General features: G+C 38.5%; 1 protein-coding gene and 1 pseudogene across 42 annotated transcripts in view; both read left to right on the top strand.

Moving 5' to 3' along the window:
• The window catches only part of LOC102167823 (uncharacterized), a 770457-nt gene that overhangs the window by 6529 nt on the left and 737606 nt on the right, over positions 1 to 26322 (top strand). For 19 of the 41 annotated variants that reach the window (XR_014827520.1, XR_014827546.1, XR_014827527.1 and 16 more), the window contains exons 1-3: positions 3771 to 3805; positions 4312 to 4398; positions 7356 to 7450. The exons of 2 other annotated variants lie outside the window; for them this stretch is intronic. The gene's annotated coding sequence lies outside the window, so the exon portion shown is untranslated. Of the gene's footprint in view, positions 1 to 3770; positions 3964 to 4311; positions 4399 to 6691; positions 6856 to 7355; positions 7921 to 9153; positions 9375 to 9748; positions 12942 to 13527; positions 15259 to 26322 lie in introns of those variants that run through there. 20 more of the 41 variants (XR_014827550.1, XR_014827545.1, XR_014827551.1 and 17 more) reach the window with 7 other exon arrangements.
• ZNF485 (zinc finger protein 485) lies at positions 15476 to 20818 on the top strand (annotated as a pseudogene). Its single transcript, XR_014827518.1, has one exon. The product of XR_014827518.1 is annotated as a zinc finger protein 485 (transcript).

Below are 26322 nucleotides of genomic sequence, written 5' to 3'. Positions count from 1 at the left end.
GAAGGCTCCCCTATCTGATTCAAACAAACCAGGGACAAAAGAAATCTGTGAGGCATCTTAGGGAGATTTGAATATTGACTGGATATTAGATACTAAAGAATTTGTGGAGAAAATGGAAACTGAAGACCTACCAAATGAGAATAAACAAAGGCAACTTATTTATTCAGAGTTTACTAATGGTAAGGAAGTCAGCCACCATTATTTGCATTTTGGCAGAGACTCAAAGGCAGGCAGCCAAGTGGGAAACGTGGAAATGGCTTCAGGTGCACCATGTTTACAGGTTGTTGGTGAAGGGAAACTGGAGGGGGCCAACTAGAAGAGGAAATCTTATGTGATTGGTTAGGGGAGTATATTTGGTTTTCTCTGGGTGGTCCTAAGTTGGAAATGGGGGAAAAGTTTGGGATACTGCCGTTATTAATCAAGGCCAGACATTTTGTGGGTGATTGATAGTTTGGCTTCCTGGGCTGACTGCTAGAAATGGTGGTCTGACTTACAAGTCTGACTGATAGCAGGCTGGTTTTCTGGGCTAGTTACTGTAAAAAATGGGTTGGTTTGCTGGGCTGGTGGCTGCAGATTGTTTTTATATGTGGTCTTGCTATCATCCATTTGCATATTAACTCTCAAATCATTATTTATTTTTTTAAGTGTGACAATGGTACAGTGTAAAAAAATGAAATAAAATGACTCAAGTCAGGTACATACCTTACTATTAAATAATTCAGAAAACCAGGTGTGGGAGAAGATTGTATCAATCTAAAAGAAAATAGGCACTTTTTTTGTTTTTTGTTTTTTTTAGGGCTGCACCTGCAGCATATGGCGGTTCCCAGGCTAGGGTTCCAATCAGGGCTGTAGCCGCCAGCCTGTGCTACAGCCACAGCAACACAGGATCCGAGCTGCATCTGTGACCTATACCACCGCTCATGGCAACACTGGATCCTTTAACCCACTTAGCAAGGCCAGGGATCGAACCTGTGTCCTCATGGATACTAGTCAGATTCCTTTCTGCTGAGCCACATGGGAACTCCAGCAAAATCTTGATATTGATTGGGCTTTCATCCAAAATAACTAGCTATCCTTATAAGAGGAAATACCATATGAGGACAGAGACACACAGGGAGAATGTAAGGCAAGGATTGATGGCGACCCTAGAACCTAGAAGAGACAAGGAAAGAGTCTACCCAAAGTCTCAGGAGGAACCAACCCTGCTGACACCTTGGTTTAGTTCTTCTCCAGAACTGTGACAAAATTAATTTCTGTTGTTTAAGCATGTAATACTTTGTTAAGCAGCTGTAGGAAACTATTGTAATTACTATCTAATTTTACATTTCGCTACCCACGAAAGAAATTCTTTACCCATCAATAGTATCAATCTATTCCGTCTTCCCTCTTTCTACCAGCAACTGTATATCTATTTTTGTCTCTATGGAATTTGACATATTGGAATTTCATATAAGTGGAATCATACAGTATGTTGTATTTTGTGACTGTCTTCTTTAACTTAGTATTGTATTTTCGAAAGTTTATTGATTATCAGCATATATCAGTACTTCCTTTTATTGCCAAGTATTATTCCATTGTTTGGATATACCATATTTTGTTTATTTATTCACTAGCTGTATATTTGTGTTTTGTCCACTTTTGGCTGTAATGAATAACACTACTGTGTACACTCACATACACATTTTTGTGTGGATGTATATTTTCATTGCTCTTTGTTAGGTATCTAGGAATGGAATCATAGTGTAATATAGTAACTCTCTATTTATTGTTTTGAGGAACTGCCAGCTTTTTCCAAAGTGGCTGGACTATTTTATGACTCTGCTATTAGTGAAGGAGGATTCTGATTTTTCCACATTCAGTGGTGTAATGCAGTTGGTATCTGAAGGTCTGAGAACTCAGAGAGTAAATGGCATGAGAGTTGGAGGCTGAAGGCCTGAGAAGGGGGGAATGGTATGCTGGCGTAAATCCCAGCGTGTGAAGTTCTGAGAAATAGAAGCTCTGATATCTGAGGATAGTAGAAGATGGATGTCTTAGCTCAAGTGGAGAGACCACTTCCTTCAGGTTTTGCATTGTATTTGCACCCTCAATAAATTGGATGTTGCCCACCAAATTAAGGAAGGCAGTCTGCTTTACTTAGTTCACCAATTCAAATGTTAATTTCTTCTGGAAACATCCTCACACATGGGTCCAGAAATAATATTTTACAAGCTATCTGGGTATCCCTTAGCTTAGTCACAGTGAAGCATAAAATTAGTCATCACAAATATGATTGGGCCTTTTCTTATGTCTTTAATATTCCAACTTAATTGACCTTTTGCTGTTCCTCAAATAGACTGAGCACATTCTCTGTAGGGGTTTTACATCTGCTATTTCATCTGCTTGAAACATACTTCCCACGGATATACTCTGTCTTGTTGCCTCACTTCCTTCAGACTCTGCTCATCAAAGAGGGCAGTTCTTAAGCTTTATGTTGAATAGGAATTCTCCTCCAATCTCTTTACCTTGCTTTTGTTTAATCTCTCTCTTCCTGCCCCCCCCCCCATTTGAATGTAAGTTCTTTGTGGGGGTAACATTATTTATTTTGTTCACTGTGTTAAAGGGAATTATTCTGACACTTGTTGATTCCTGCAAAGAAGACTTTATTCAAGACTATTGCAATAGGGAGAGAGCTTGAACTCAACTCACCAATACAATAGGGACAAGTGGGTATTTATAGCCAACTGGCAGGGTGAAGGGGGTCAATGGAAAATTACTAAGAAGAAACTGGTTAGGTATCAAGGGGATGGCAAGGGGAGAGAGGAGCTTGAAGAGATATCAAGAGTGGGGAAAATCTTGATGAACTGACTTAGCAGGATTCTTTGCTACAGTTGGACTCAGCAGGCCAAAGACAAGGTCTATATGAGAAAAGGAGTCACAGGATCCTGACTAAGATTTGGTCAAATCCTTGACAACTGCTTTATCCTTAGCATCTAGTACAGTGAGTGGCATATAGTGGGGCATTGGTTAGACATTGTTAGATTGATGAATAAATTCCCCATTCTGAGAAACTTTCTTTTAAATAAAAAGTACTAATTGAACAAAAGAGATACATTTTTCCATTCTAAGCTGTCAAATTTTGGTTTTATAAGCAGATTTTTTTTTTTCCCCTAGAAAGAAATACATTTGCTAAAACTGATTTCAATCTTACATCTTCTATGTCAGTTAAATGGTGAGAAAATTATTTTTAGTGTTCGGGTGCTATGCTTTCCTGACACGCTTTTTATTTGTTTGAAATCAAAACAAGATTGCTTGGGAACAAATGAACAAACCATAAACAGCTCCCCCAAAGTAACCTAAAACACATTTTGCAGATTCGAATCAGTTTCTATCAGTGGGTGCCAATCTTGGCTGAAATTTTTTTGTGTATTCTTTTTACTTTTATTTTTTTATTACTTCATGAATTTTATACATTTATAGGTGTACAACAATCATCACAACCAAATTTTATAGCATGCCCATCCCAAACCCTCAGTACATCCCCCCACTCCCCCAGTCTTGGCTGAATATTAAAATCACTTGGGAGCTTTAAAAAAATCCTGATACCAGGCCCGCACCTAACTATTCATGCTAAATTTATGGAGCAGGGACCAAGGTACTTTTCCAAGCTCCCCAGGTGATGCCAACATGAGCGTAGGAGGAAGAACCCGAGGCCCAGATCGTAGCCCAGACTACATTTCCCAGAGGCCGCAGCGGCCACTTCCGTTTCCGGTCTACCCCGCCTCCGCTTGAGTAGACGGGGGTATCAGCTTGCTCGCGTGTAGCGACGGTGAGCATTACTTTGGTTGGTCTGTTGTCTTCTGCAGGCGTGGCCTTGCGGCCCAGCTCCCCCAAGCGTGTTCGGCTGCCGCTGGGCTGAGGCGCAGAGACCTGATGCCCTCCTCCTTTCCTCGAAGAACGGATGGAAGGAGTAGCTTGGAGGGACTGGTAGTTCTGTGGCGGGGGGGGGGGCAACCCTAGAAACTGTGCTGGTCCTCGTGACCGTCTGAAGGGTTAAAGGTTTGCGCCGAGACCCAGGGAAAGCCTCCAACGAGACTTTCCACCCATATTGGCGAAGGTCCCTGTCTGACTCACAGTTAGAACTTGGCCTGGAGCTTGCTTCAAGGCCTGACTCAAGGGAGGTGCTCCTTTCCCTTCCTGACTTTAACCACCTTCACCTGTCTGCTTTTGTGGGGCGTAGGGAGGGTAGTGGACTGTTCTCTCTCGGCGTGCAGAGAGGGAGCTCTAGCTAGTATAGGACATGGAGGGACTTCATCGTATTTCCTTTCTTCCCAGATTGGCTTACTCAGGATTCTTTGACCTTGCCTGGGAGAATAGGTCAGGAGACAGATGGCCCCAAGACCACCAAGAGCCCATATCCAGGCAAGTTTGATTTTTCCTTTTCCGGAGAGGTTGACATTGTCTCAGAGTGAAGTTGGGTTTATGCCTCTTTTTTGGAAGATGCTCTGCTCAGTGATTGGACCAAGCTGTCTTAGCCAGTCCTGGAGGTTCCCAGGCTAGGGGTCCAGAGGAAGGACCTCTTTTTCCACTGTCATCCCTTCATGTCCTCGCTACCCATTACAGAGTTATTCACCAAATAGATTATTGCTGTCTGTACTTTCTAGAGTGCTAAAAACTGAAAGGTACTTTGTGCATAAAGTATAGCTGTTACTTCAAAGACATTGCCAACTCAGAGAAGGTAAACAAACATGTCATAAAAAGACAGCAAGATAGAATACTCATCACACGGCCATGGTACAATGCTCTCTTGAACTTCAGGGGTCACCCTGTAGGGTAGGGTGGTGGTGTTAGTGGTATTGGTCATTAATGGTTCTTACTGAAGATAAATTTGCATAATTGCAGAATTTGAGGTGACTAGGGGAAGGTGCTGCAGCATTAGTGAAGCCATTATGTTGGAACCGTGAATGAACTAGCCTCAGAGAAAGTTGGAAACATTCAGCATCTAGAATGCCAGGTTGGAATTTGCCTTTATCTCAGGGTTTTGAAGGACTTTGAGAGTTTGACAGGGAGTAATCAGCGTTTTCAAAGGAAGTAATAAATAGTTGAGTATTTACAAACTAAGAGTAACAGATATTTTTAAAAATTAAAGGTTACTCAGAGTTCCCGTCGTGGCTCAGTGGTTAACGAATCCGACTAGGAACCATGAGGTTGCGGGTTCGATCCCTGGCCTTGCTCAGTGGGTTAAGGATCCGGCGTTGCCGTGAACTGTGGTGTAGGCCACAGATGAGGCTCGGATCCTGCATTGCTGTGGCTCTGGCATGGGCCGGTGGCTACAGCTCTGATTCGACCCCTAGCCTGGGAACCTCCATATGCCATGCGAGTGACCTAAGAAATGGCAAAAAGACAAAAAAAAAAAAAAAAAAAAAAAAAAAATTAAAGGTTACTCATATTCCTAATGAATCACATTATTTCATTTGAGACACCTTTGCATGTGTATTTTTTAGGTTTACCCATTTTTTTCCTTTTAACATGTCATAGCCATTTCTTCCAGTTTGCTCCATAGTCTCATTACCACTTTTTATAGCTCCTTTTTATTTTATTTTATTATTATTATTTTTTTGTCTTTTTGCCTTTTCTTGGCCTGCTCCCTTGGCATATGGAGGTTCCCAGGCTAGGGGTCCAATCGGAGCTGTGGCCACTGGCCTACGCCAGAGCCACAGTAAGGAGGGATCTGAGCCGTGTCTGCGACCCACATCACAGCTCACGGTAACGCCGGATCCTTAACCCACTGAGCGAGGCCAGGGACCAAACCCACAACCTCACGGTTCCCAGTCGAATTCGTTAAACGCTGTGCCATGATGGGAACTCCTATAGCTCCTTTTTAATATTTTGCACTCAGCTAGCCTGTGACTTTGAGCAAGTTCTTTTCAACTCTCTGAGACTTAGTATTCTTAGCTGAAAAATAGATACACTATATAGAGTTGTGGAAATTCAGAGAGATGATGTATATTTTAGGGCTCATCATTGTGCCTAGACATATTAAGTTTCCACTGGTATGAATGGCAGTTAATGAGTATATATTTGTCTATGTAAATTCTAGGATAAAGCCAGTATTATTTTGTATGTCTTTCATTGTTTCTTTTCATTTGTTGAATGAGACATCCTTGAACATACCCACCTGTCAGGCAGTGTTTTAGGCTGAGGAGTCCCTGCCCTCCAAGCTCACATTATAGAGGATACTGACCATAAATCTAGACCTTTCCTGCCAGGTAATGAGAAATCCTGTGGAAAAAGAATAAAGTGGGTCATAGGATAGAAAGTAGAAGAGGATGGGAGAATAGGAAAAAAAAGACTTTCTGACGAGGTGCCATGGAAGCAAAGACCTACTAAGTGAGGGATGAGCCAACACCAGGCCCAGGGAAAGAAGCTTGTTAGGTGTATTGAAAGAACACAAAGAGGGCAGCGTGGATGTATTTATTGTGAGGGGTCACTATTCACTTCACTTTCCAGCTTTTCATCTTTAATATTTCGTTCCTCTGAAGCAAGTCTGCTTTCTGAGCATGTCATATATACTTTCCCCATTGGAAAAATTCACTGTGTCCCACTTCCCTCCGTGTAAACAATCTGAACTATCAGAAGCTGACTTTTGAATGCCTTGCTTTCCTTCTTCACTGAGGCTTTCCTGGCTCCCCACCTCAAGGGCAAGGGAGTCAGTGGTTCCTGGATGTGCAGGATTGGGTTTGATTTTATAGGGATCACTGGTATTTGGGGCTGTGGCTGTGGCCTTTACCCAGATTGAAGAAAGACACCTGGATGCTGCTCAGCTGGCCCTGTATGGGGATGTGGTGCTGGGGAACAATGGGAATCTGGTGTCCATGGGTAAGGATTTCTTTCTCTTTGGGTCAAAATTGGTCTGCTGGGTAACTGTGCATTTTCACAAGGTTAATGATTTGTGATATTTAAACTCTTGTTTGTTTTTATCACAAGTTTAGAGGCTGGAGTTGATGCTCCTTCCACCCCTTAGAAAGATCAGAGCCTTGCAGTTTAAGGTGTGCAGCTTTGTGTGCAGTCTAGCCCAGTTCTCTAAATTTTGCATGTCAGAATTCATCTGCCATGAACAATAGGAGTTTCCTGTCCTGAAGGAGGGCTGGTTTTCTGAGTTTTCCTTCTATATTTCTATAACTGACTTGGATGTCCTAGATATCATCCTCTAGGCCTTCCTGATATATCCATGCTCTTTGTAGACCCTCCACAGTCTCAAGTTGTCTACAAAGTTGGTTTTATTTCTAATTAAATAAATTTGGGATAATTCCTTTTGCTCATAACCATAGTCACATTCCCCCCCCCCCCTTTTTTTTTCTTTCCCCCTGTGTGAACAGGGCTTCTCTCTCCCCAACTGAAGCTGATCACCCAGTTGTAGCAAGGTGCAGAGCCATGGATGGAAGTACAAGAGGTTTTGTCAGATACTCTGCAGGTGAGTGAGTCAGGAGCTCCATGCTCAGAACAATGAGCTCCTTGGTCAGGAGGCTCATCTTACAGAGCCCATGTCTCCGCAGAAGGTCAGTGACAGTTGACACTAGCTTTCTCTTTTTAACATCATCCTTATGTCTGATGACTTGCTATTTTTCTTATTCTTTCTACTCCTGCTCCCTTCCACGGGCCTCAGGCCTATGACTTCTCACCCTGAAATCAGTCTCTTGATGTGTTTTTTCCCCTTCTCATTTTCAGGCACTTGTCAGGCTACACATTGTTTCTACCTTCTGTCCATGTTCAGTGCCTTCCAAAGTCTCCCATGATTAGCTTGATGAATGGCTGTTTAACCCTTTCTGGTTTTAATATCCATATTCCTGATTATACAGTGGGGCCAGTGACAGATTCCAATTATAAGCATAATTTTCTGACTATCAGATAATTACTAATTTTGGCAAAGAAACTGATGGAGAGGCATTTTCTTCCCTCCCCTGCCCCTTGCCTGCCCTGTCTTCCTTCTTTTATTTCTTTTCTGTTGTCATTTGCTCTTGGCTCTAACTTTTTTCTGTGTATACTTTGTATAAATTTATGTCACTTTCTCTATGTCATCATTCATTTCTAAGTCTTTAAACGTGGTTATTTCTCTCACCTAAAATATTTATCCTGCCAGTATTCCTCTTTTAAAACTTGAACTGTCATTTTGCCTATCTCATCTTCAAGGAAACATTTATAACTATATTAACCCATGATAGATAATCTTGCTTAACCCGGGTTTTTGTCTTTTAAATCTCTAAATTATTCTTTTTAAAAATTGAAGTATAATAGATATATAGCATTATGTTTCAGGTGTACAACATAATGATTTAATATTCTTATATATTGTGAAGTCATTACCACAATATGTCTGGTTAACACGTCACCATACATAGTTACAAAATTTATTTCTTATGATGAGAATTTTTAAGGTTAACTCTCTTAGCAACTTACAGATATGCAATACAGTATTAACTAGAGTTACCATGTTTTATGTTACATCACCATGACTTATTTATTTTATAACTGGAATTTTGTGTGTGTATGTGTGTTTTAATGCTTCTAAGTAATTCTCTTTGTTCTCACTATGTGGAACATTTCCCCCTAAATGGTAGTGTAAATTCTTTGTACAGTAACAGTAGTGACTCAGTTGTTTCTTATGCTTTAGTTTTTCTGCTTTTGGTATTGTGTTGGAATGGTTATATGTTGTTATAAAAGGAGGTATTTAATCTCCCTCTTTTATTAAGAAATTTTTGTTCTTTTAAATTAAGCATGGATATTGAATTTTATCAAATGCCTTTTCAGTGCAAAGAGAGGTGATGTTTGTCTTTTCCCTTTGATCTGTTAATAGGGTAAATTTTATTCCTAATTATCTTAATAACTTTTCATTCTCAGTAGAACCCCAGTTGGTGAATGGCATATTACATTATTATTTTAACATGTCAGTAGATGATTCCTTTGCTAATCTTTTATTTATGTTTTTGCATTAATACTTACAAGAAATTTGTTTAGATTTTTCTTTTCATTGGGCCATTTTCATTGAGTTTTGATTTAAATTTTGTAGTAATTTTTGTGAAAATTTTGAACCCTTCTTACACATAGCAGTGGTTCCCTGAAGGTTTGGGTGCTTTTTTTTTTTTTAACTTGTTTTTTATGGTAGGGAGTAGGGGAGAGGAATTGGGGGGTAGTTCTTTAAAAGTATTTTGTCTTATATAAAACTTGGCTGAGTAGATTTTTGCTCTCTCTGAAAACAGTTTTGGTAATCAGCAATTTCTTGGGATTCTTGTCGTGGCTCAGCACTTACGAACTTGACTAGTATCCATGAGGATGCAGGTTCAATCCCTGTTGTTGCTCAATGGGTCAAGGATCTGGTGTTGCTGTGAGCTGTGGTGTAGGTTGCAGATATGGCTCGGATCCCACATTGCTGTGGCTGTGGTATAGGCTGGCAGCTGTAGCTCTGATATGATCCCTAGCCTGGGAATCTCCATATGCTGTGGTGCAGCCCTAAAAAAAAAAGACAGAAAACCCCCCCAAACAAAAAACAATTTCCTAAAAAAATTATCTGGTAATTAAATTTCTCAAATTTATCTGCATAGTATTGAACCAAGTAGGCTTTTATGATTCTACATTTATCCTTTACATTTGTGGCTACTTGTATTTTTATTTATTTATTTATTATTTTGGGTTTTTTTTTTTTTTTTTTTTTTTTTTTTTTTTTTTTTTTTTGGTCTTTTTGCCTTTTCTGGAGCCTCTCCCGCGGCATATGGAGGTTCCCAGGCTAGGGGTCTAATCAGAGATGTAGACGCCAGCCTACGCCAGAGCCACAGCAACTGGGAATCCAACCCACGTCTGTGACCTACACCACAGCTCATGGCATCGCCGGATCCTTAACCCACTGAGTGAGGCCAGGTGTTGAATGAACTCTCAACCTCATGGTTCCTAGTTGGATTCGTTAACCACTGCGCCACTACAGGAACTCCCCATTTGTGGGTATTTTTATTGTGTATGTTCATGGTTACTTTCTTATGATTTCTTTCTTTCTTTTTTTTTTTTTTTTTTTAACAATGCAAGTAACAGACTGGAATTTATTGACATATTATCACTATATATGATGGCTGAATTCATTTCATTTAAATTTACAGAGTTGTCAAGCTTGTGATAATTTTAGGTGATAATCTCATCTCACTGTGATAATGACTACAACATGAGGGCTTGAAAATTGTCAAGGCTCCAATAATACATCAGTCACTCACATGAAGCAGTCTTTTCCCAAGGAAACACATGGACATTTATTCTTCATTGAAAAAATAGCTATTGAACAACTGCTTTGTCCCATATTGAGTACAAAGGTGTCAATAAGAACTGAGAAATCTCTGTGTTCAAGTTCATATCTTTACATCAAGCCAGGTTCAAACCTTTGTAATTTTCTAAGATGAAAATTGGAAAAGGGCGCAAAGTACGAGGCACCTCTTAAAAAGAATATGAAACTCTTTACATTTGAAGATAATTACTGAACCTATGCCATGGGCTGTCAGTGTGGTTTGCTGTACCCTACCTGTTTTGAGTCACTTAGAATCCCCTGTTATAAAAAATGTCTAATCCAGGCTTCCAAGCCAATGTTGATAATTTCAGGCACTGTCCCAAGGGTTTTAAACACACTTTCTTTTTTTTTTTATTTTTTAATTTATTTTATTTTATTTTTTTTATTTTCCCACTGTACAGCAAGGGGGTCAGGTTATCCTTACATGTATACATTGCAATTACAGTTTTTCCCCCACCCTTTCTTCTGTTGCAACATGAGTATCTAGACATAGTTCTCAATGCTATTCAGCGGGATCTCCTTGTAAATCGATTCTAGGTTGTGTCTGATAAGCCCAAGCTCCCGATCCCTCCCACTCCCTCCCCCTCCCATCAGGCAGCCACAAGTCTCTTCTCCAAGTCCATGATTTTCTTTTCTGAGGAGATGTTCATTTGTGCTGGATATTAGATTCCAGTTATAAGTGATATCATATGGTATTTGTCTTTGTCTTTCTGACTCATTTCACTCAGTATGAGATTCTCTAGTTCGATCCATGTTGCTACAAATGGCATTATGTCATCCTTTTTTATGGCTGAGTAGTATTCCATTGTGTATATATACCACCTCTTCCGAATCCAATCATCTGTCGATGGACATTTGGGTTGTTTCCATGTCCTGGCTATTGTGAAGAGTGCTGCAATGAACATGTGGGTGCATGTGTCTCTTTTAAGTAGAGCTTTGTCCGGATAGATGCCCAAGAGTGGGATTGCAGGGTCATATGGAAGTTCTATGTATAGATTTCTAAGGTATCTCCAAACTGTTCTCCATAGTGGTTGTACCAGTTTACATTCCCACCAGCAGTGCAGGAGGGTTCCCTTTTCTCCACAGCCCCTCCAGCACTTGTTATTTGTGGATTTATTAATGATGGCCATTCTGACTGGTGTGAGGTGATATCTCATGGTAGTTTTGATTTGCATTTCTCTTATAATCAGCGATGTTGAGCATTTTTTCATGTGTTTGTTGGCCATCTGTATATCTTTTTTGGAGAAATGTCTATTCAGGTCTTTTGCCCATTTTTCCATTGATTGATTGGTTTTTTTGCTGTTGAGTTGTATAAGTTGCTTATATATTCTAGAGATTAAGCCCTTGTCAGTTGCATCATTTGAAACTATTTTCTCCCATTCTGTAAGTTGTCTTTTTGTTTTCTTTTTGGTTTCCTTTGCTGTGCAAAAGCTTTTCAGTTTGATGAGGTCCCATGGGTTTATTTTTGCTCTAATTTCTATTGCTTTGGGAGACTGACCTGAGAAAATATTCATGATGTTGATGTCAGAGAGTGTTTTGCCTATGTTTTCTTCTAGGAGTTTGATGGTGTCCTGTCGTATATTTAAGTCTTTCAGCCATTTGGAGTTTATTTTTGTGCATGGTGTGAGGGTGTGTTCTAGTTTCATTGCTTTGCATGCAGCTGTCCAGGTTTCCCAGCAATGCTTGCTGAATAGACTTTCTTTTTTGCATCTTACGTTCTTGCCTCCCTTGTCAAAGATTAATTGACCATAGGTGTCAGGGTTTATTTCCGGATTCTCTATTCTGTTCCATTGGCCTGTCTGTCTGTTTTGATACCAGTACCACACTGTTTTGATGACTGTGGCTTTGTAACATTTCTTGAAGTCTGGGAGACTTTCTTATGATTTCTTACATTATTTATTTGCTTTTTTTTTTTTCCATTCCCCCCCCTTCATTAGCTCTATTTTCTTTTTCTCTTTATTTATTTGGCTGTACCCTCAGCATGTGGAAGTTCCCAGGCCAGAAATCGAACCCTTGCCACAGCAGCACCCAAGCCACTGCAGTGACAATGCCAGATTCTTAACTCACCATGCCACAGGGAACTCCCAGCTCTAGTTTATTTTTAAAAGAACCCTCAGATGTATTTATTGGTGTCACTGTTTTCTGTTTTTTTACTCTTTAATTCCTTCCCCCACCTTAGGTTTATTTACTTTTTCTAATCTTTTACAGTTGATTCATTAATCAATTAATTTATAGATTTTTCTTTCCTGTTTGTATAATATCAACATTTAAATCCATAAACTTTTGTTTGTGCAGTGTTTTGGTTGTATTCAGTAGATGCTTATATGTAGTTTTTAATTATTATTTTTTAGATATTTTGCAATTTGCATTTTGATTACTCTCATCAAAGTATTAAGAGAGTCATAAGCTAGCTTTGCTTTTTCTTTCTTAAAACCCTTTTAAAATTCGACATAAGGATTCCTGCTTGTGGCGCAGTGGGATCTGTGGTGTTTCTGTAGTACCAGGACACAGGTTCGATACCCAGCCTGGCGCAGTAGCTTAAAGGATCCAGCGTTGCTGCAACTGCAGCTCAGATCTGACCCCTGGCCCAGGATCTCCATATGCTGTGTGGCAGCCAAAAAAAAAAAAAAAAGAAAAAAAATAACACCTATACGGAAGAGTTGATTTTATGTATATATGTTTTGTTTTATTTAATTTTAATTTTTTTTTTTTTTTTGGTCTTTCGTCTTTTTAGGGCTACACTTGCAGCATATGGAGATTCCCAGGCTAGGGGGCTAATTGGAGCTGTAGCTGCCAGCCTACACCACAGTCACAGCAATGTGGGATCTGAGCCATGTCTGCAACCTACACCATAGCTCACGGCAACGCTTAACCCACTGAGTGAGGCCAGGGATTGAACCTGTGTCCTAATGGATATTAGTTGGGTTCTTTAACCACTGAGCCACAATGGGAACTCAGGATTTTATGTATGTCTATTTTGAATTGGAGTTTTTGAAATGAATATGTAACTAGTACTCAGGTCAGGAAATAGTGAAACACAAAGTACTGAAAACTGAAAAAAAAAAAAAAGAGAAAAACTGATAGTACTGTATTAAATCATATCTTGATTCCTCCCAATCATTAGCCACACTCTTTTCTTTCCCCGGCACTAAAACTAATTAATTTTGGGCTGTTGTCATATATGTGTGTGTGTGTGGTTTTTTTTTTTTTTTTTTTTTTCCCCACAGCCATGACATATGGAAGTTCCCCAGGCCAGGGATCAAATCCAAGCTTCGATTGTGATCTGCTCCACAGATGTGGCAGGGCCAGATCCTTAACCCACTGCACTGGGCTGGGGATTGAACCTCACAACTCAGCATTGACCTAGGCTGCTGCAAAGACAACATTGGATCCTTTGTTGATTATATATATGGTATTACCCTTCTCTCTGTGATTTGCTTTTGATGAAAGGCACTTCTAATTTTAATGAGCTCTATTTTATTAATCTTTTCCTTTCTTGTCATTGTGGTTTTTGTACTGTTTAATGAATCTTTTATTTTCTCAAGTTCATGGAGATATTTCGCGTTAACTTTTAGAAGCTTTTTATTGCTCATCTTTTAAATTTATATTCACCATCATCTTATAATTGATTTTGTCCATGGTATGAGGTAGGGTTCATGTTTATTCCTCCCTGCCCCCAGTGTGCCAATGTAGTCTTTTTGTCACTGCACTGCGAAGCTACTTTTGTCATAGAATGTATATCCATAAGAGTGCCTTTCTCTTCATATGACTGACTTTCCTCCATCTACCATCTCTAGCTTAATAATTGCGCATTAAATATATAATCTCATCAAAGGCCATTTGAAGGATCTGGGCTGTTTATTACCAGACTTCACCTCCAACCTGCACTTCCTTAAAAAAATAAGTCCTGGAGTTCCTGTTGTGGCACAGTGGAAACGAATCTGACTAGGAACCATGAAGTTGTGGGTTTGATCCCTGGCCTCGCTCAGTGGGTTAAGGATCTGGTGTTGCTATGAGCTGTGGTGTAGTTGCAGACGTGGCTCAGATCCTGCGTTGTTGTGGGTGTGGCATAGGCCGGCAGCTGTAGCCCCGACTGAACCCCTAACCTGGGAACCAGTGTGGCCTTAAAAAAAAAAAAAAGTCCTAGTATCTGATGTATGGAACTTCTCATTAGACTAATAAATATAAATGTAAATATAAATGTACACACACTATATACATATATATATAAAGATAAATGTGTATGTATCTTTGTGTGTTTAGATAGATACAATTTTTATGAGAAAGCATTCAGTAAAAGAATTGATTGGTGATTGGTGATTTATTGCAGATTGGTTCCATTTGTTTTTCAGACTGTCCTTGTTAGAATCATTTTGCATGTTTTCTTTTGGACCTTGTATCTGTATTTTGTAAACAGCTGGAGAACAATCACATAGTTCACCTTTTGATTGATATTTTTTTTAGATAAGTTAAAAAACTTATAGTAAAATCTTGTTGACCTGAGAACTATTTTAGTTCCTTAAATATTTTTATTTTTTTCTTTGAGCGATTAAATGTTGATTCTTTTCTAAATTCTCACAGAGGAATGTTATCCTCAAGTTCTTGGAGATGTTACAGTGTTGCATTACAATGTTCACTAATGTACCACCCTCTAGGAACCTGTGCTGGTGATCCCAGCTTGTGTTGTGATACTTGGTTTTCTCCCTAAAGTTGTATTTATCCTCAGATCCTTATCTCTTTTCTTTATTGGTATTTCTTTTGTTACCTTCCAAACTTGCCAACTTCTTAGATGCTCCTTGTATTCTTTAAATACAATATTTATAACTTCCTTCCATTTCTTTAGATCTTACTTACTTCTCTCATCTTTAGTCTTTCCATCTTTTCTTATCAAAAATGACATGTGGGATGAATTAATTTTATATAAATTTTAATTGTATAAAATAGAACATTATTTTTTATCCCTGTGCAGCTCTCATTTTCAGTATTTCAACAAGAGAACATTTGAATATCTTAAAATTTTTCTTTCAGTCTAGGAGTACATATTTGTCTTTTTTTTTTGTCCTTATAGGACTGCAGCTGAGGCATATGGAGGTTCCCAGGCTAGGGGTCTAATTGGAGCTGTAGCTGCCAGCCTACGCCACAGCCACAGCAATGCCAGATCAGAGCCATGTCTAAAACTTATACCACAGCTCACGGCAATGCCGGATCCTTAACCCATGGAGCAAGGCCAGGGATCGAGCCCGCAACCTTGTGATTCCTAGTCGGATTCATTTCCGCTGCACCATGATGGGAACTCCTGGGAGTACATATTTGAAATGAAGTTGTTAGCACTAAAGCAAAATACTTCTGAGAGATATAATTTGGGAGAGCAAACAAAAAATGTCATGATGGAAAATGGCTTGGATTGGAAAGGCAGAAGCTATGCAGAGAAGACACACTATAAATGTGAGGAATGTGGGGAAGTTTTCAAATATCATTCCTTCTTTTTTAGTCACCAGAGAAATCATACTGGTGAGAAACCCCATAAATGTAAAGAATATGGGGATAGCCTTTGTGAGCAGCTCATCCCTTTTAAATCATCATAAAATTTACATAGGCAAAAAATCTTATAGATGTGTTAAATGTGCAAAATTTCTCAGGAAACACTCAACATTTGTTAATCATCAGAAAATTCATTCCAGAGGGAAACCTCATGAATGCAATGAATGTGGAAAAGGTTTCAGAAAGAGTTCTGTCCATTTAAGTCACCAGAGAATTCATACTAGTCAGAAACTCCAAATGCAAGGACTGTGGGAAAGCCTTTGCTCAGAATTCAGGCCATGTTCATCACGTGAAAGTATATAGTGGAAAGAAGTCTTTTAAATATAATGAATGTGGGAAAGCTTTTGGGGATAATTCAACTGTGTTGGAACATCAGAGAATATTTATGTGTAAGGAATGTGGAAAAGCCTTTAGGAATAGCTCAAGTCTTAACCATTCATCAAAGAAAGCATACAGGAGAGAAGAAACCTTCTCAGTGCAGTAAATGTGGAAAATTTTTCAGGTGTAGCTTGTCCTTTGCTGGGCATCAGAAAACTCATAATGGAGGAGTTCCCGTCGTGGCGCAGTGGTTAACAAATCCGACTAGGAACCATGAGGTTGCGGGTTCGGTCCCTGCCCTTGCTAGGTGGGTTAACGATCCGGCGTTGCCGTGAGCTGTGGTGTAGGTTGCAGACGCGGCTTGGATCCTGCGTTGCTGTGGCTCTGGCGTAGGCCGGTGGCTACAGCTCCGATTCAACCCCTAGCCTGGGAACCTCCATATGCCGTGGGAGCGGCCCAAGAAATAGCAGCAACAACAACAAAAAAAGACAAAAGACAAAAAAAAAAAAAAGAAAACTCATAATGGAAATATACGCTATCAATGTAATGACTGTGGGTAAATGTTTATGAAGAATACAATCCTTATTTTATTTTTTACTATATGATTTATATTTTATTTAAAATTGACTGGAAGAAAAAACATCAAAATAACAAAACCGGTGGAATTACAGGAACTTTTTTTTGGGTGAACTATTAATTTACAATTTACATTGTAATTAACCCCCAAACTTTTTTTCAATTTCTTTATATGTATATTTTTTCTACTGCATAGTATGGTGACCCAGTTACACATACATGTATACATTTTTTTTCTTCACATTATCATGTTCCATCATAAGTGACCAGATGTAGTTCCCAGTGCTACATAGCAGGATCCCATTGCTAATCCATCGCTAAGGCAACATTCTGCATCTATTTACCCCAGGCTCCCAGTCCCTCCCACTCCCTCCCCTTCCCCCTTGGCAACCACAAGTCTGTTCTCCAAGTCCATGATTTTCTTTTCTGTGGAAAGGTTCCTTTGTGCCATATATTAGATTCCAGATATAAGTGATATCATATGGTATTTGTCTTTCTCACTTACTTCACTCAGGATGAGAATCTCTAGTTCCATCCATGTTGCTGCAAAGGGCATTGATTTTGTTCTTTTTTATGGCCGAGTAGTATTCCATTGTGTATATATATCACCTCTTCCTGATCAGATCATCCACCAGTGGCCATTTGGGTTGTTTCCATGTCTTGGCTATTGTGAATAGTGCTGCAATGAACATGCAGGTGCATGTGTCTTTTTAAAGTAGAGTTTTGTCCGGATATATGCCCAAGAGTGGAATTGCTGGGTCATGTGGCAGTTCTATGTATAGTTTTCTAAGGTACCTGCATACTGTTCTCCATAGTGGTTGTATCAGCTTACATTCCCACCAGCAGTGCAGGAAGGTCCCTTTTCTCCACACCCCCTCCAGCATTTGTTATTTGTGGACTTATTAATGATGGCCATTCTGACTGGTGTGAGGTGGTACCTCATAGTAGTTTTGATTTGCATTTCTCTAATAATCAGTGATGTTGAGCATTGTTTCATGTGCTTGTTGGCCATCTGTATATCTTCCTTGGAGAAATGTCTGTTCAGGTCCTTTGCCCGTTTTTCCATTGGGTTGTTGGCTTTTTTGCTGTTGAGTTGTGTAAGTTGTTGGTATATTTAGAGATTAAGCCCTTGTCAGTTGCATCATTTGAAACTATTTTGTCCCATTCTGTAAGTTGTCTTTTTGGTTTTTTTTAATGGTTTCCTTTGCTGTGCAAAAGCTCATCAGTTTGATTAGGTCCCCATTGGTTTATTTTTGCTTTTATTTCTGTTGCTTTGGGAGACTGGCCTGAGAAAACATTTGTAAGGTTGATTGCAGAGAATGTTTTGCCTGTGTTCTCTTCTAGGAGTTTAATGGTATCTTGTCTTCTGTTTAAGTCTTTCAGCCATTTTGAGTTTATTTTGGTGCATGGTGTAAGAGTGTGTTCTAGGTTCACTGATTTGCATGCAGCTGTCCAGGTTTCCCAGCAATGCTTGCTGAAAAGAGTGTCTTTTTCCCATTTTATATTCTTGCCTCCTTTGTCAAAGATTAATTGACCGTAGGCGTCCGGGTTTATTTCTGGGTTCTCTTTGGTCTGTTCCATTGGTCTGTATGTCTGTTTTGGTACCAGTACCACACTGTCTTGATGACTGTGGTTTTGTAATATTGCCTGAAGTCTGGGAGCGTTATGCCTCCTGCTTGGTTTTTGTTCCTCAGAACTGCTTTGGCAATTCTGGGTCTTTTGTGGTTCCATATACATTTTTGGAGTGTTTGTTCCAGTTCTGTGAAAAATGTCATGGGTACTTTGATGGGGATTGCATTGAATCTATAGAGATTGCTTTGGGTAGTATGGCCATTTTTACAATGCTAATTTTTCCATCCCAGGAGCATGGAATATCTTTCCATTTCTTTACATCTTCTTTAATTTCCTTGATTAAAGTTTTATAGTTCTCAGCATATAAATCCTTTACCTCCTTGGTCAGGTGTATTCCCAGGTAGTGTTTGATTTTGGGGGGTGCAATTTTAAAAGGTATTGTATTTTTGTATTCCTTTTCTAATATTTCATTGTTAGTATACAGAAATGCAACTGGCTCCTGAATGTTAATCTTATATCCTGCTACTTTGCTGAATTTGTTGATCAGTTCAAGCAGGTTCTGGGTTGAATCCTTGCGGCTTTCTATATACAGTATCATGTCATCTGCATACAGTGACAGTCTTACCTCTTCTCTTCCAATTTGGATACCTTTTATTTCTTTTGTTTGTCTGATTGTTGTGGCTAGGACTTCCAATACTATGTTGAATAACAGTGGTGAGAGTGGGCATCCTTGTCTTGTTCCAGATTGTAGTGGGAAGGCTTTCGGCTTTTCTCCATTGAGTATTATATTTGCTGTGGGTTTGTCATAAATGATTTTTATTATGTTAAGGAATGTTCCCTCTATACCCACTTTGGTAAGAGTTTTTATAATGAATGGATATTGGACACTGTCAAATGCTTTTTCTGCATCTATTGAAATGATCATGTGATTTTTGACTTTTCTTTTGTTAATGTGGTGTGTAACATTGATTGATTTGTGTATGTTGAACCATCCTTGTGAACTTGGAATGAATCCCACCTGGTCATGGTGTACGATCTTTTTGATATGTTGTCGATCACTCCTTATTTTACATCAGAGAATTCATACTGGAAAAAAGCCCTATCACTTTAAGAATTGTGGGAAATTCTTCAGGCATAGCTTTGGCTTTATTTTACATCAGAGGATTCATCCTGGAGAAAGGCCCTATCACTGTAAGAAATGTGGGAGCTTGTTCTTAAGCATAGCTTGGCCTTGTTGAACATCAGAAAGTCCATAATGAAGAAACACCTTATGAATGTAATGAATGTGGGAAAGTTTTTCCTCAGAATTCAGTCCTCAAATGACATAAGCAAATTCATGATAAAGAAAGCCATCAAATGCAGTTAGTTTGGTAAATTACGTAGAAATAGTTTATTCCTTTCAACTATCAAAGAGGAGACATTCAATAAGTTATACACTTAAAATATTCTTTGACTCTCTATCCTGGAAAACTTCTCATTTGTGAGGATGTTCATTGTAGTATAATTTGTACTAGTGAAATATTTGAAGAACCTAAATGTTTATATGGAAGAATACAGAATACTGTGTAGCAAGTGGAAAGTTTGAGGTAGCACTCTACAACATAGAAATATCTCCATGATACCTTGTTAAGTTAAAAAAGCAAGTTCAGAGATTAATATTGAAAAAATGGCTGTACCGCCCAAAGCAAACTGTAGATTTAATGCTATCTCTATCAAGTTACCCATGGCATTTTTCACAAAACCAGAAAAGAATAATCCTAGGAGTTCCCATCGTGGTGCAGTGGAAACGAATCCGATTAGGAACCATGAGGTTGTGGGTTTGATCCCTGGCCTTTCTCAGTGGGTTGAGGATCTGGTGTTGCCGCGAGGTGTGGTGTAGGTCGCAGACACGGCTTGGATCCTGAGTTGCTGTGGCTGTGGTGTAGGCTGTCGGCTATAGCTCCAATTAGACCCCTAGCCTGGGAACCTCCATATACCAAGGGTGCGGCCCTAAAAATAGAAAAAAAAAAAAAAAAGACGAAAAGAATAATCCTAAATTTACATGGGACCATAAAATACCCAGAATTGTGAAAGCAGTCCTGAGCAAAAAGAACAAAGCTGGAGCCATAACTCTCCCACACTTCAGAACATACTACAAATCTACGTAATCTAAACAGCACTGTATTGACACAAAAACAGACATATGAATCAGTGGAACAGAATGGAGAGCCCAGAAATAAACCCACATACCTACAGACAATCAGTCTTTGACAAGGGTGGTTAGAATACACAATGGAGCAAAGACAGTCTCTTCAGCAAGTGGTATTGGGAAAGTTGGACAACTGCATATAATCAATGAAGTTAGAACACTCCCTTACACAGTACACAAAAATAAACTCAAAATGGCTTAAAGACTTAAGTGTATAACTTGACACCATAAATCTCCTAGAAGAGAATATAGGAAAAACATTCTCTGAGGTAAATTGAAGCCATGTTTTCTTAGGTCAGTCTCCCAAGGAGAAAGAAATAAAAGCAAAAGCAAACCAATGGAACCTATAGCATGGATTTACCTTGAAAACATTGTGCTAGGTGAAAGAAACCAGGCACAAAAGATGACATATTGTGTGATTCCATTTATATGAAATATCCAAAAAAGATAAATTTATAGACACAAAGGGAGATTGTTGGTTTCCAGGAGTTAGAGTATGCAAGTGAAGTCAGTAAGGAGCAACTCGTTATGGATACTGGTTTTCTTTGTGAGGTGACGAAAATGTTTTAAAAATTGATTTTGGTTGTGTGGTAAGTCACAACTCTGTGAATGCATGAAACTATCATTGAATTGCACAATAGAAATGTGTGAATTGTATGGTATGTGAAATAAATCTCAGTAAATCTGTCTATACAAAGTATGTGAATGGATATTTTACCATAGAAGATATCTGGATTATTTAATAAGCACATTGAAAGCTCCTCCAAATTATGAGATATTAGGGAAATGCAAATTCAAACCACGAGATGTTATTTCATACCCTAAAGAATGTCTGTAATCAAAATGACAGGCAATTACAAGTCTCAAGGGGGAATGAAGAGAAACTGGAATGCTTATACATTGCTGGTGGGATAAATACTTTTTGGACAGCAATTTTCAAATTCTTAAAATGTTAAACTTGATTTTACCACGTTACCCAGCAGTTCCACTCTGAGGTATTCCAAGAGAAATTAAAATATAAATGTCCACATAAATACTTGCATGTGAATATTCATAGTATCATTTTTCATAGTAGTAAAAAAGTGGAAACAATTCAAATCTTCATCAACCAGTGAATGGACAAACAATACATGGTATAGTCATACCATGGAATACCTTCAGTCATAAAAAGAATGAAATACTGATACATGCTACAACATGGGTGAACCTCAAAAACATTACACTAAATAAAAAAATCACATATTGTATAGCTCCATTTATATGAAATGTCTAGAAAATACAAATCTGTAGAAACGAATGCTAGATTTACAGTTCCTTGAAACAGACGGTAGCAGTGGGTGTGACTGCAAATGCAAATGAGGGTTCTTAGTGTGATGGAAATATTCTAACATTAGAGTGTAGAGATGGTTGCTCAACTTTGTAAATTTTAATTTAGCAGTGCTACTTCTATGAATGCATTTTATAGAACTAGTCACACTTAAATGCAAAGATGTTCTTTGAAGCATTGCTTGTGATAGTAAACATTTGAAATCAAACTGTTGATTGATTAATAGAGGATGTTTTAATAGATTATGGTATATCAACAATTCAGATGGATCTAAATGAAGAACATCTGTTAACAATTCAGATAGATCTAAATGAAGAAATTAGAAAGAAATTCAGACTTTTTAAAGGGAAAGAGAGATGTGGATCATTATATGTGCCCTGATCCTATTAAGAAAATAAGCCATACTGAGGTCCCTTTACCATCTCCCTTTTAGAGTATACTTGTTTTAAATATTTACTCTATATATATTGAGTACCACATCAGAAAGTGTTACATTTTTTGCTTCAGTTATTGAATATAATTTAGGAAACGTAAGAGGAGAAGTCTTTTATACCTATCCATGTTTTTACTCTTTCTTTTGTTCTTCTTCACACTTCAAGTTTACTTAAATTTTTTTTTTCTGTTTGAAGACTCACTTATAGTCATTTTTTAAAGGTCTGCTGATGACAAATTCTCTTTGTTTTCTTTCATCTGAAAGAAATGATTACTTTTCCATTCTTGAAAGATATTTTCAAATCATTGATTCTCTAGGGGCAACTTTTTATTTATCTCTATCTGCTTTCAAAATTTTTTCCCTTTGTGTTTGATTCTTTGAAGTTTGATTATGAGATTATGATGTGCCTTGATGTGGATTTCTTTGGGTTTATTTATTTATTTTTTAAGTTTGATTATGATGTACCTTAGTGTGGATATATTTGTTTGTCATCTTTGGAGTTATTCAGTCTCTTAAATCTGGAGGTTTGTGCCTTTCACCAAATTTGGAGATTTTTTTTCAGCCATTGGTTTTTCAAATATCTTTTCAGCATTATTCCCTTTTCTTCTCCTCTTCTGCATCATCAGTGATACAAACATTAGCTCTTTTGTTATCTTTTTTTTTTTCAATCTATTTTCTCTCTCATTTGGATTAGGTAATTGTTTTATCTTCAAGTTTACTCATTCTTTGACTTGTTAATTCTGTTATTAAGCCCATATAGTGAGTTTTTAAGTTATTTTGTTTTTCAGTTCTAATGTTTCTATTTGATTCTTTCCATTTGATTCTTTTATATCTCTAACCACTGTGACCTTGCATGAGTTTTTTTGCCTCTGTAGACCCCAGTTTCCTTCTTTCTTATTTAAAAAAAATTTTTGGGAGTTCCTGTCGTGGCACAGTGGTTAACAAATCTGACTAGGAACCATGAGGTTGCGGGTTCGATCCCTGGCCTTGCTCAGTGGGTTAAGGATCCAGCGTTGCCATGAGCTGTGGTGTGGGTTGCAGATGCGGCTCAGATCCCGCGTTGCTCTGGGTCTGGCGTAAGCCGGCAGCTATAGCTCCGATTTGACCCCTAGCCTGGGAACCTCCTTATGCCGCAGGAGCGGCCCTAAAAAAAAAGGCAAAAAGATAAAAAAAATTTTTTTTTTGGCCTTACCCATAGCATGTGGAAGTTTCTGGGCCAGTGACTGAACCTGCATCACAGCAGTGACCCAAGCTGCTGCAGTGATACTGGATCCTTAATCTGCTGTGCCACAAGGGAACTCCCTAGACTCCAGTTTCCTGATAATTGTAGTCCATGTTTATCAAGAAGTTTGCTGAGAGATACAAGGCATAATTCAGTCTAGCAAGAAGTAAATATTCCATAAATATTAGCTCCTATCTAAAAATTATTTTCCTACAAAAAAAAAAGTAACAAAATATTTCTGACTTTCTGGTGTGTGAAAGCCCTACCTGTGGCATACGGAAGTTCCCAGGCTAGGGGCTGAATAGCAGCTGCCACTGCCACAGCCACATGGGATCCAAGCTGCATCTGCAACCTACACCACAGCTCACGGCAATGCTGGATCCTTAACCCACTGGGTGAGGCATGGATTGAACCCACATCCTCATGGATACTAGTCAGGTTTGTAACCCACTGAGCCACAACAGGAACTCCCTCTGGTGTGTGATTTTTATTGATTTTATTGTAAGTCCCACTTCACAGTTACATTGATGTTTTTTAGTTGAAGTTTAATTGACCTTCAATATTATATTAGTTTTAGGTGTACATTATAGTGATTTAGGTGTATATTATAGTACATTATAGTGATTCAATATTTATACACATTTTGAATGGTCACTATAATAAATCTTTGGCTTTACAAATTATTACAGTATTATTAACTATATTCTCTGTGCTATACATTACATTCCCACGGTTTATTTATTTTATAGCTGGAAGTTTGTACCTTTTAATCCCCTTCATCTGTTTTGCTACTCCCCAGTTTTCTCCTTCTGGCAACCACCCTTTTTCTTTCTTACCTATTCATCTTTTAATGGAACTTAGGTTGTTTCCATATCTTGGCTATTGTAAATCATGCTGTGATGAGCATGGGGTGCATGTCTTTTTGAATTAGTTTTTTCCTATTCTTTGGATAAATACCCAGATGTGGAATAGCTAGATCATATGGTAATTTTTGAGCAATCTCCATACTGTTTTCCATAGTGGCTGCAACAGTTTACATTCCCGTGAACAATGTATGAGGGTACCCATTTCTCCACATCCTTGTCAACACTTGTTATTTCCTGCCTTTTTGGTAATAGCCATTTTAATAGGCATGAAGTGATATCTCATTGTGGTTTTGATTTGCATTTCCCTGATTATTTGTAATGTCGAGCACCTTTTCATATTCTTGTTAGCCATCTATATGACTTTTGAAAAAATGTCTATTTAGATCCTTTGTCCATTTTTTTTTTCTTTTCTTTTATGGCTGCACCTGCGACACATGGAAATTCTCAGGCTAGGGGTCTAATTGGAGCTGCAGCTGCCAGACTACACCATAGCTACAGCAACACCAGATCAGAGTTGCATCTGCGACTTATACCACAGCTTGTGGCAACACTGGATCCTTACCTACTATGCAGGGCCAGGGATCAAACTCACATCCTCATAGTTACTAGTTGAGTTTTTAACCTGAGCCATGATGGGCACTCCTGGGAATGAAGTTCTGACTTGGGGGTTTCTCATACAGTTTTCATCAAATGTCATCTGAGACTGTAGTCATATGAAGGTTCTGCTGGGCTGAGCATCTAGAGTGGCTCACTCACATGCCTAGGGGTTGATGCTGACTGTCTTTTAGGAGTTCAGATGAACCTGTCAGCTGAGGCACTTGTCTAACAAAAGTGTCATGCAGAAACTTTTCAGACTTTTAAAGGGCTTTTTAGACCTATTCTTGGAAGTCAGTGTAGCATCACTTCTACCATGTTTTATTGTTTGAAGCAGTCACAAGCCTTCCCATATTGAAGGGGAGGTGACACAGACCTCATCGTGAGATGAGTGTCAAAGGACCTGAGGGCAATATTTTAAAACTACCTCTTTGTTATTTAAACTTTATGTATAACATATTTTGCATATAAAGTGTACCTTATGTATAATAACATGCATAGATTTTAAGTATTGTGCTCAAATTTAAGTATAGGCCCATGCGTCCACCACCTGAAGAAAGGAATAGAAAATTTTTTCACTCTGTAAGGCTGTCTTATGTGTCTTTCAGTTCAGTTCCCCCCTCCAACTTCCGTCTTTTTCTACCGATTAGTTTTTCCTGTCTTGTGAAATCATAATAATGGAATTAATATACTGTGTGTGTGTGTGTGTGTATTTGGGTATTTGGGTTCTTTTACTTAACCCAAGTCTTTGAGATTCATCCATATTATTGAATGTATCAGGTGTTTATTATTATTTTTTTATTGCTGACTTGTATTTGATTATATGAACATACCACAGTTTATTACCTTGTCTGTTATTGGACACTTGGGTTATTTCTAGTTTACTATTGTGAATGAGGATAGTATGAACATTCTTGTGTACACCTTCAGATAGTATCAGGGTATCTTTGGGAGCAATATTATATTGTTATTGAGACCCATACTATTTCTAAAGTGTTTCTATGCCCAGAGATCTTTGATAAAATTTACCTCTCTATTTGATTAAGATTTGCTGTCAAGTTTCTTGGGATTAAGAACCCTGCAGCTTATAGGATCTGCCAAAAGCCTATGGTTTATAGGAACCTATAGCTTATAGGATATAGAAAAAAATGGAGTGGTATCTTTTCAAGAAAACCATTTTTTTCTACATCATTCATCATGTTAATTACATGGAAACTCAGAATGAAAATTTATAGGGATGGTCAAGGCTAAAAAAGGAAAGTTCCACCTTAAAATCAACTTCTCATCTCCAGTATTCCTCACATCTCAACCACTAGAGGTAAAAATTATTAGAGTAGATTATCCTTCCAAATTCCTTACTGTGTGTGCATGCATGTGTGTGTAGG

This window comes from Sus scrofa, chromosome 14 (genome assembly GCF_054392235.1).
Source record: "Sus scrofa isolate SSC_HxYL_T2T_F1_AM1 chromosome 14, Sscrofa_HxYL_maternal_Yorkshire_Landrace_v2.0, whole genome shotgun sequence".
Taxonomy (NCBI): Eukaryota; Metazoa; Chordata; class Mammalia; order Artiodactyla; family Suidae; genus Sus; species Sus scrofa.
This window is presented reverse-complemented; position numbering and strand designations above follow the sequence as displayed.